Raw genomic sequence first — 11,480 nt, forward strand, 5'->3', positions numbered from 1 at the left:
GCCTGTCCCCTAATAGTTTGTCAGAAATTAAGAGAAAATCTCAGAATCTGCGGGCACTGCGTCTTGCGAGACGTGAAGACCACGAATATGTGTGGAACTTTGTCTTTAGGAGTTAATTCACAGTTTTGAACATGAAAACTTACAATTATATGACAGACATCAGTATATTTTCTGATCCAATTTCATCTTTTAGTCCATTAGTTAGTTTGCTTGATTCACGTGATTATGATTGAATACCTTTTGCGGCAGCTTGTGGACTACTGTGTAATGGAAATGTAGATAAACTAACTTTTTTCGGACTGGAAATTATGTGTGAATATTAAAGGCTAAGTTAATCATTAAAATTGAAGAGCAAAAACTAGAGCATGTAGAACAGTTTATGTATCTCCGAGGTGTTTGGACCGACACGGTCAAAGTAGTAGAGACGAAAGGAGGATAATTGCGCTAGGCAAAGAGGAATTTCACAAGGAGGAGGGAGTTGATGACAGGGACGTTGCGTTAGAATGTTAAGAAAAGACTCGTAAAAACTTTGATATGGAGCGTAGCCATGTACGGCGCGGAAACGTGGTCATTGAAGCAGGAGGATAGACGTAGATTGGAGGCTTTTGAAATGTGGATGGAGAAGGTGAAATGGACCGAGAAGAAAAGAAATGAGGAAGTACTTGGAATGGTGGTTGAAGAGAGGGGTTTGTTGGGAGAAATCCTATGGATGCAGGAAAAATGGATGAAAGGGGTATTGACCGGCAGTGGGATATTGAAGACTGTGATAGAGGGGCAAATATTAGGCAAACGAGGAAAGCGCAGGAACAGGATAGGGATGTTGGATGGGATGAAGGGAGGAAGGAAGAACACTAAGATGAAGAGGGACTTGATGTAAACAGACTAAGTGTTTAAAATTGGCTTCAACCTCGTGGACTGTTGCGCGTCGCGCACGACTACGAATGCCTGTGACATTGTATGTACGATATTTTGTCACCACATCTTGTTCCTTTGAAGTCCCCAAAATTTCGTATTATAAGAGAACTCCTCGAAAGATTTACAGGATAAAGCACTCGGTCGGACCTCGAGGGATCCGGGTTCAAATCCCGGTCAAGGTGAATGATTTTTACACTCTGAAATTGTTGTATTGTAATACACATATAGCGGAGGACTCCGTCAAAAGTTACAGTCGCGGTATACCCCACAGTTTCTTGGTTGTTACGTCCGCCGCATCGAAGAGCCGGCGGTACCTCGATGCAATAATCTTCGTTGGCCTCGGTGCTCCCTAAACTTTCAAGTGGACGCACATCTAGGCGCGGGGGTATTGAGTGCTCCCAATCGAAGTCCCAGCTTGCCCTCATTCACCGACCAAATCTCCGCTCATTTCGCGGAGAGGACGCCCTTACCCTAATGCACCCTTCCCTCTCCAGTCTCCGTCCAAAAGTGATCGAGCAGTTTGGTCGGAGTATTCATAACCAAACTGTCACCTTCTCCTCCACCACCCTGCACGTCATTTCCCAAAGGGTCTTAATTGCTATTCCTGACGACCGGCGACGAGAACGCGGTGAGCGGAGTGGTCCACATCACAGTCGGGCCACTCTCCACGGTGCCCCTCAGCTGAACGGCTCCGTAATCCCATTGAGCACCTTGACTTGGGCGTTTATGAACTCTTCCTGAGGTCGTGAGCTCAGGAGCGACAGGTCTGGGCATCATTGGAGTTGTCAGGGGAGAGTTCGAAGCTGGAGGGGAAGAGTCCGCGGGAGCACCGAGGGGAGGGGGGGTGGCGAGAAACCGCGGCGTCTAAGGAGGAAGTTAATGGAGGGAGTGAAGGCGGGCGACCACAAAATCAGGAGGCGTTCCGAAGGTGCACGTGGTTGAGGACCAGGTTGCTCTCCGAGGACCAGGACGAAGGAGGGGTGCGGCCGGACGGAGGAAAAGCCGGGCGGCAAATCGAAACCGCGTGCGATGCCCTGAGGTCCCTTAATATCATCCCGGAGCTCCTTCCGCGGTGAATTTCCGAGATCCCTTGCCCATTCCTCTGACCCAACGAAAGCCTTTCTACCTTTGATATTCATCTGAGTATGTAGTCAAATGTAATGAGAAAATGAGGAAGAGATATAGAGCTGGCGAGGCCACCCTCGCAATTCACGGCAAGTATTTGGGACTCGTCGGAGGAGGAGTTGATAAAAGAAACGGAATAAATACAAATAAACCGATTCACCTCAACATAACTCTCTCAAAATTGAATTATAAATCCAAGCACCCGAAGTATTTGCATCATTTTATGATACAATAAAAACTAAATAACACTCGACCTTTAATAGAGAACAGAAACAATAAAACCATTCCTCTAACTTCATCTAGAAATACAATGATATGAGACAAAATTCAATTTAAAAATAAATCTGAATGTTTTATATCTAAAATTAACAAAACCTATCACATACCTGTATTTTCGGCAAAAATAATTCAAATGAAACCATTTTTAACTCGTTAATTTTTCGAATTGAAGTATTTGAACAAAAAATTGCAGTGGCTAAGCTCGTTTTTGACTGAGAGGGACACCGTGATCAATTCGCATAGCTTCCCGGGGGACGTTGAGGACTCTGACCACGATTTAGTGGTTATGAAATGTCGCGTCCGTTTCAAAAAGATGAGGCAAGGGCGATGGGTTAGGATATGGAGTGTAAAAGCATTAAATGAATTGAAAAGGAAGGAGTATCAGTAGGCAGTAGAGAAAATCATGGAGGATGGTAAAGAGCTAATTACTATCGAAGAAAAATGGGAATGTATCAATAAAGGGATATAAAAATCCGCAAAAGAAACTATAAGAACCGTTAATGGGAAAAGAACAAGGAAACAATGAATCACGGATGACATTATTACAAAGATAGATGAGACAAAAAAATGGAAGAATGTAACCACAGAGTTAGGCATGAGGAAGTACAAAGAGTTAAATAATAAATTGAGAGGGGTAACAAATAAAGCATGGTGGAAGACAGTACGAGGATATGGAAAGTTTGCAGAGGAAGGGTGAAATTAATACGCTGTACAGAAAGGTTAAATCACTATCGGGAAATAAGAAGGGAAGGTCTATGCTGACAGTTAGAGATAAGGCGGGTAAGTTAATGGTTGGCACAGAAAAGATTCAAGAAAGATGGAAGGAATATATAGAAGAACTGTATAGTAAAGAACTTAGACCAGCAAAGTTAGACATAGAAAAGGAGCATGACGTAGAGGAAGATGGCTTAGGTCCAGGCATACTCGACGATGAGATAGAAAGGGCATTAAGGGAGATGAAACCAAATAAGGACGTGGGGGTAGGCAACATTCCTGTGGAACTACTGAAATGTTTAGGAAAATGTGGGAAGAAGAGTCTATATTAAACTGATTCGTAGTATCTATGAGGAAGGAATCTGATTGACTGAGCAACATTAATGAACAAGCCGCAGGCAGTGCTCGGACGTTTGTGAATCAATTTCTGGCACCAGTTGAATATTCGTAAGTTAATTTTTTTAAAGCCTTTTGAGTGTGATGAATCATGTTTAACTTCCAAAGCTGAATATAAACAAACCATCAAATCTAATTTATCACCCTAGGTAATTTTTATTCTTAAAAAAATAAGCTCTTAAATTTATTAGCAGTTATTTAGTCTAGATTTCAACGTGAATAAAGTTTCAGTAAGGCTAGGAATGTTTCATTCATGCTGTTTTTTATCTTAAACAATGTATTTTTTTTAAATCTTGTTTCCATTTTTTCTCGTTAATCTCACGTCAATGTGAATTACTCTCTTACTCCTTGAAGGCCGTCTACGTCTCCACGGCATTTTGTTAATTTAACGGCTCATGTATTTCTCAGGAGTCAATTAGTAGTCTTTGGTACTTACTATATCCTATTCGCGTTGGGTGGGCACTTTTGAGCTTTGGAACTCTTCTCCCAAAACCGATCGGTAACTTGCTGGTGGAGTGCTGGAGCTCTAGAACCGAAAAATGAGCCAGTTAGCCTAAAAGACGAAAATTACCCCCCCCCCCCTCCTTTCCCACACGACGCTCACCCGCTAAGCATCCGTCCGGAGTGGCTCAACAAGAAGATGCCCGGGATGTGTCGCTCGTTAGTGGTACGGAGCCCTCGATCAGATGGATGGACCATGGGCGAAGTCCCCCCACTCTCCTCTCTTCCCCGCACCCCTTACCCTCGCCCGGCACCCTTTCGATCGCGAACCGCAAGTCCCCGCCCGTCCCAGTCAAACTAACAAATCGAATCTCAAACGCGAGGTCTGACTTCGACCCGATATTGAACAAGAGACAACGATTCTAGCGTTCAGCTCATCAAGTCCGTCTCATGCCATTCAATGAAAAACGAGAAAAAAGTATGATATGCTTTTTTTAACGTGGTTGTACGCAATTTCTCGCGGTTGTACATCCACGGTAACGATGCCTACCAATTTAAATGCAATTTTAATAAGAGGGAGTGTTTCGGAAATGGAAATTTTTACGCGTACATATTTATTTCACCGGAAGACGTGAAATTATACTTTGAAAAAATTTCAAAAAAATTTGATTTCTTTGTTTCATTTGTGGAATTAGAATTTTTTTCCATCGATGTAACTTTTTCTCCACTTAGTTGTAATTGCTCTCACCATGGCAACGACGTCGACAAATATAGAATTTCAAGTACACAGATGCCGGGTTTCAAGAACGGCATTTTCTATGCAAGCAGGCATGTCTAAACGCGATTTGATCTATGGATACAGAAGATAATTACAGCGATACTTCAAGAATGCACATGGTAACTCAAAAACTATCCCTAAATACTCGCCAACTTAAGGTAAAACTGAGTCACATTGTGGGAAATTTTTATGGGTGATTAAGGGTCGGACCAAGTGTCTTGCCAACCGAAGGGTAATGTTGCCTCTAACTATATGGTCTGTTTAATTGGCTAGTTTAATTGATATTTATTACTTCCAAATGTAGGAAATGTATCAGTTAAATAGCAATGGCTGTAAAGATACCTAAATCTCCCACCGCATTTGAAGAGGTTTTGATCTTAATCTAAATTCCGTGACTGCGATGGGAATATTTTCAAAGCAAGAAAAAGTTTGTGTCCTATTGAGAAATATAGTCGTTAGATTTTCTTCCTTCTGTATATATTCTGGCTTAGAGGTGATATTCAGCTTGTTTAGGGGTCTTGGGGAGTTTAAACCTTTTGCAATAGAGATTAATGTAGGAATATCAATCCTCATGCAATGGAACAACTTTTTAAGGAATTGAATCGTCATTAAAATCACACCAAGTGATAGCATTATGAATGCAAGAAGATGAAAAAGAAATAGGAAATATGAGTAGGAATTATGCCACTTCTCGATTCGCCAAACTACCTGCCATCGTTGTGCTGCGGCAAATAAGTATCGCTGATCTCTGAGCGTGAAACGTACTCCAAAAGCAAGTATTCCTCGATACCAAATACAAGACAACTATGCAAACCAAACAGTATTCCTGATTTTCTTAAAATAGTTTCTTCTTATTATTCTGACACAGTGGTTCGCCCGTTAAATAAACGAAGTATACAAGGCTAAAAGAACGTTTTAAAATTCATGCTGGAGGGTTTTTGAACACGGAAATTTTCGCTCCGGAACACGACGCCCTGAGAGCGAAGGTTGAGCCAGCCACCGGAACGTTCCAACTGATGACTTGGCCTGTCCCGGGATTACGCGAGAAGAATTCCCTCAACGATGACTGCGGGACAGCACCAAATACTTCATTGGATGCTTAAACATTCACTTCCAGGAAAAAAATTAATGGTGTGCACAAGAACAACTTCGCAAAGCATAATTTTGAAAGACGTCGATAATTATAATAAATGCTAAATTAATTCACATTAGCACAATTGCAAAATGTTTTGAAACTCTTTAACGCCATCGTATATTGCTTCTTCAATTTCATCCGGAATATTCTATCACTGGTCTTATCAAGTAAACCATTTAGAATTAATTTTGAAACAATGCACTCCTCACATCCCCAGACCACGCATACCAACTCCTCGCCACCACTAGATATATACAAGGTCTGTTCAAAAAGTATCTTTGGTGCTTTTTCAAAAATTATTAATTTATTCATAAATATTTATTTTGTCCCATTCAAAGTAATCTCCACTAGATATTATACACTTATGCCAAAGTTTTTTCCAATCCTCGAAGCACTTCAAAAATCATTTTCTGTGATCTTGTTCAGCTCCTCCTTCGATGCCGTCTTTATCTCGTCAATCGTAGCGTAGCGTTGTCCATTCATTGGCCTATGGGGAATACGGTGACTGCGGCATCATTAGTGTGTTGTTTCTGGCTCAAGATTTGCGCACAAGTTACCATGTGTGAGTAGGTGCGTTGTCATTGTGCAAAAGCCAATTTTTATTTTTACACAATTCCGGGCGTTTATAGCGGATTGCTTCGCGCAAATTGCGCATAACTTGCAGGAAATATTCCTTATTTACCGTTCTACCCTGTGGCAAGAACTCAATATGCACCACGCTCCGGCAATCGAAGAAAACTGTAAGCCTAATTTTCAAATTCGACCGAACTTTTTTTCGGCATTGGCTCGTGCTGCAGCTTCCATTGGGATGATTGAGCTTTAGTTTTCACGTCATAACCGTAAACCCATGATTCTTCACCAGTTATGACCACCAGTCTGGAGCAAATTTGGGTCGTCGTGGACAGAGTCAAACACCTTATTAGCAATTAACGTTGCGTTGCTGTTTTTGGTCGAAATTGAGCAATTTTGGTACGAATTTCGCGGCGTCATACCCAAATAATTGGTAATGGCACAAGCCAAACGATATGTATAGGTCCTCAGCAACTTCTCTAACGACGATTTGACGATTGGCCAATCCTAGTTTCTTCTCTTCATCAATGTTTTCGTATGTTGTTTACGTACTCGGGCGTCCGGCGCGCTCTTCGTCGTTCACATCTTCTCGGCCCTCTGAGGACATTTTGTACCACCGAAAAAACGTTGCTTCGGTCCAAGGTATCTTCTCCATATGCCGTGGTCAACATTCGGATTGCGTCCGCGCAGTTAAGTTCGTTTTTGACACAATTTGATACAGATTATTTGATCAATTTTTTGGAACGGGCAAAAATTGAAGACAAGGCAAAACACGTCCAAGCAAAACAGCTGTCAACAATTAACTGAACATTCCAAATGGCCGGACTCTTCGGCTTAAGTGAGAGATATCAACATAACACAAAAAAAATAAAAATCAAATATACTTAACCCGAGGAAATTCAAAATTCGCGATGCTCTTCGAATAGACCTCGTATATGTATAATTCGGCCATCGAGGGCAAAGTATCACACATCCGAGAGAAGGCCATGTTGGTCCCGTGGCCTGGAGATCAGGATTCAGGCATGTAGGATTAATCTCTGAATATCCGCGGACTCCGAAAGACGCTTTTCAGGAAATCCGCCCGCCTCCCTGGCAAGGAGCGAAGAAAAAAACTAAAGAAACCCTTACGCACCCTTTAGCCGAATCTTTTAAATATTTACCCTTTCCAGTTTGCCCGTCATTTACCATTCCATGGAAAAAGGTAAGGATGGGTTTTGGCTGAGATAGGAGCAATTAAAAAAGGTTAGCGTTTGTTTGGTGCAGACGAGTGGAAGAACAAATTAAAAATTTCCGAGAAAATTGCAAAGACTGTTTGCATTAGAATAATTTTCTCTGGGAATCCTTATTTTTCATTTTAAGAAATTTAATCGAGGACGTTATGACGGGATCTGTGAACCGTGGGGGAATATTATTTGATAACATTCTCACCTGAAACTAAAATTTTGAGCAGTAAGTTATATGCATGCTCATGCCACGCATTTAAGTCAATTATTTATTTACGCACAATTTACAATTGGAGTAATTCTTCACCATATATGATATACGCAGATTTAAGACAATCAATACAACATGCAATTACAGACAATCTTTATCATACAGGTATACCATAGTGATATGATCATCATAATATACAATAGTAGAATGCATTAAAAATTTATTCACAGAATACTCATTGCAGTTCTACTTAGTCAGTCAGTTCTGGCTCGACAGCAGGTGCCACGTAAACAAAAATAAGAACTTAAAGTATATGCAACTATAAAGCTACATACGTATGTAGTGTCACGTTTCGTTCCAAGCCCTAATTCAGTAATTTTTCTTCCTTTCACAGCGTTTACTGACTCCAATCTTTAGGTATTTCATTAAAAATTAGAGGTAGAGTAATCTCCAATTTTCTTTTACCTTGATTTGTGAGAAATTGTTTTGTTTTACACTAATTTTGTCCCTTAATAATAATTCCTTTTTACTTAATATTGTGATGGCATATCTACTCGTATAAAGCCTGGCAGAATTCCTGGTTTTTGAAAGATATTTCTTCCATCTGCAATATTTGTATTTTTTGATCTAGCCTCGGATATTTCCTCCAGGATTTTTTTCTGCTTATTTTTTAGCATATTAATTTTTGCAGAACCAGTGGATCCCTAGGCGGTTATGCCATATCTTAAGATACTCTAAACCTGTGCAAAATACACTATTTTGATGACTTTTATTTTTGAATAGGGTAGTTAATTACGAGGACGAAAAATGAATTGAGTGCCAATCGAGCAGAACACGCAAGGAATTGTCAAGGGTCACGGTACAGCATTGAAGCGCGTGGTTCAAATAAGCAGTGACCTAAACTTTGACCGGCCCCGACTTGATAGGCGCGCATATTCACGTCGTTTTCCCCAAATAGCCGTAAAATAAAGAGTTCGCTCGGAGTTGACCGCACCCTCTCGCCGGGATGCCCCGCACACAGTTTCACGAGTCGTGCTGCGGTCGGAATCGGCCGAGACGGAGCGCCAGAGGGGTCGGTGAGTTTCTCGGTGGATTCCGCACGGCCTCCCCTCCCGATGAAGCCGCGAGCGAACGTTAAGTTTCCCGCATGTTAGAGCATGTTGGAGTGCGGTTGTCGGACGGAGGCGGACGGCAACTTGAGTGACCTTTCCAACCGACGAAAGACATGGGCGCGCTAAGGTCACTTCCGGAATAAATATCGACTCAGGACCTCAAATTTGACTTGCGAAAAACGTTAAAAATTTTCAGTTGTAAAAGTTAATTATTGTACTACTTGGGAAAAACGAGTCTTAAAAATACATACATGTCATATTAAACGCGGTTCAACCATTTGAAATACTTTGCGTCTCCCCTGCAATACCAAAGGGAGGGTTTTGTATTACGACGTGAGGAAAATTTCCTTTTTTCGAATAAGCTATACTTCCATTAATCTATCGAGGTCATGGATGATAAGTCGAATAAAGTCAAAACGATGGATGAGCTTAAATGCAAGGGACAAGGTATTAACGCTATCTCAAATTTTCTCCAAATTTTAAAAGGAACCGCTCTTAAAAAAGTATTCGGTTTCGTAAACCTTTGGAATGCGTTTTTGCAGAAATCGTTTCCTTTTCAAATTTTCTTTTCCTAAACAAAAAATAAACCACGGACAAGCATCGGGGATACACTCGTCTCCTCTCCCCCCTCCCCGGCCTTTCGAAACCACTTTTGGCAATACTGAAACTACCACTGATTTGAAATTTTCAATTACCCAATAAATAGGTACAAAAAAGATAATAAATAACAAGATAAAGCACAAATTTGCTGCCAAAATTTAATGATGAAATCGGATTTTCAATTAAACATGATGCGAATGCATTCGTCTGAATTCAGCGATGGAGAAAAGCGATGAGTCCCATGCAAATATTTAAGTTCTCCTATTCAGCTCAGGAAAACTATAAATCGTGTAAAGTATATGGTGTGCTAGTTGCACGGTCGTGTACATTTCTGGAGAGTCCATAAACACATAGTTCAATGTTTACATTCGGCACATCAACTAAGAATGTTCTTCATAACTGATGTGACAGTGGAAGATGGCGACGGTGAGATTAATGTAGTCAGATCAATGATTTTAAACTTCAAAATCTCTCCAGGGACGTAATCAGGGGTCAAGTCGTGCAAAAGTTTTAATATGGTATATTCATCTTAGTTCTCCCAAAAATAAAATATATACGTCCAAAAGACTGTTTACCTTTAAAGCTGAAAACACGCGGCGCATACTAAGGTGGACGACGTCAACCATCTCAGAATTATGTTGATTTGAAAGCAGTAATTACGTATTCCTTTTGAAAAATAAGTCTTGATTGCTCTTCGCATGAGTTAATCGGAACCAGGAAATATAAAACCATGAATATTCACCCGACTGAGAGTTCTGAATCTAGAACTCAACGACTGGATGTTTGCGTAATACGATTCAATTTCAATGATTATTCTTTAGAGAGTACTAAATGTAATATTACCAGTGTTCAAGAAATAGCTGTTCTCTTTGGGCTTCGGGTGAAGTTAGAAGTCTCTTAGATAATTCTTGTGCAATAATTTTGATCAAGTCAATTGACAAATTAGCGCTAAACTAATACTCATATTCAAGAAGAATAACCAATGAGTACATACGCATATTTCTATTAATTTATGCACAATTTCAAGCAGTGAGCACAATATTCGTAATAATAATTATATTGAAATGGTAGGAACCTTAATCCCTGTATTTCACTTTGAAAGGAATGTTTTAAACATTATTAACCTTAGAACGCTAACGCTATTTTTTTCACCCTATTCTGGTAACGTGGGGCGAAAAATCACCCCAATTTTCAAAAATTCGTATCTCATACCCATTATGACTATGAGAGTCCTTTGTGGGCTCATTGTTTTTTTAATGCAAAATCACATGACACAAATATTTTTTTTCAAAGTTTATCGAATGAGAGAAAAATGAGTTAGAAGGGCGAGAAACTTTATAGAAAAATTACTTTCTTCGTAAATTAACGATGTCTTAATACGTTTTCAACCGAATTGAGTGAACTTAACAGGATTATAAAGGAGAAATACCATGCTTTGAGGTGATATCAGTTGTTTTCTCCGACTCTGAAAAAAGGTTTTTATTTTCAAAATCAAAGTGCGTAAGTTGTAACAAATAGAAAAATCGATTTCTGCCGAGGAAATGGGTAATATTAGTAATAAAGTCGTTCAAATTGAAAAAAATCGGATTTATTAGAAAGCACATACACTACCATTGTGCAAAAAAATACATACATTCATTTTATTAATATTGAAAGTGACACTTACCGTCGGATCAAGGACTGTTGTGTGCGTTGACTTTCCAGTGAAACTGAAAAATAAACAGAAAAGAGTCAATATTCAACGAAGAGTTAGCTTCTAAAATATACGTGTATGCGAAAATATTTAATAAGAAATGTAAATTAGATTATAAATTGTAATTGAACCCATACTCTCTGTTTTAGTGCTCATTTCTTATACAGTAAAAAAGGCATAATTTCACAGTATCAATTGAGTCAAATGAAGGAAACATGAATTAGAATAATACGTTAGGAGCAAATTTGGAACCGTAAAACAGATAGGGCGTTCAGTTCAAATGTGATA

At 39.9% G+C, this 11,480-nt stretch overlaps 1 long non-coding RNA gene across 1 annotated transcript in view; it reads right to left on the reverse strand.

The window, feature by feature from the left end:
• The window catches only part of LOC139693325 (uncharacterized), a 512,487-nt gene extending 501,276 nt beyond the window's left edge, over positions 1–11,211 (reverse strand). The window contains exon 1 of the long non-coding RNA XR_011702038.1: positions 11,166–11,211. This is a non-coding gene — a long non-coding RNA (uncharacterized lncRNA). The remainder of the gene's footprint in view (positions 1–11,165) is intronic.
• Positions 11,212–11,480: the final 269 nt, after the last annotated feature.

This window comes from Hetaerina americana, unplaced genomic scaffold (assembly GCF_022747635.1).
Source record: "Hetaerina americana unplaced genomic scaffold, ioHetAmer1.1.p SCAF_46, whole genome shotgun sequence".
In the NCBI taxonomy this organism is placed as follows: Eukaryota; Metazoa; Arthropoda; class Insecta; order Odonata; family Calopterygidae; genus Hetaerina; species Hetaerina americana.